Below are 268 nucleotides of genomic sequence, written 5' to 3'. Positions count from 1 at the left end.
AGGCTGCTCAGCAAGCGCAACACCCCACGGCATCGCACTGCAAGCCCTGCGCCCCATCCGAAGCACCGCGCTGCCGCGCTGGGCAGCCCCCCTGCCGTTCCGCACGCGCCAGGCTGCTCAACAGCCCCGAGATGCATTTTGGCTGCAACCTCCCCGATCAAATGCTCTTGCCCCCCGCACGCCGCAAGGAAAAAAACCCGCGAAGCAGCGCCGAGAGGTGGCTAAAACTGTCATTACAGCAAAGGGGGGGGGGGGAGGGGAAACATGG

This window comes from Aptenodytes forsteri, unplaced genomic scaffold (genome assembly GCF_000699145.1).
Source record: "Aptenodytes forsteri isolate BGI_AS27 unplaced genomic scaffold, ASM69914v1 Scaffold472, whole genome shotgun sequence".
NCBI classification, from domain to species: Eukaryota; Metazoa; Chordata; class Aves; order Sphenisciformes; family Spheniscidae; genus Aptenodytes; species Aptenodytes forsteri.
This window is presented reverse-complemented; position numbering follows the sequence as displayed.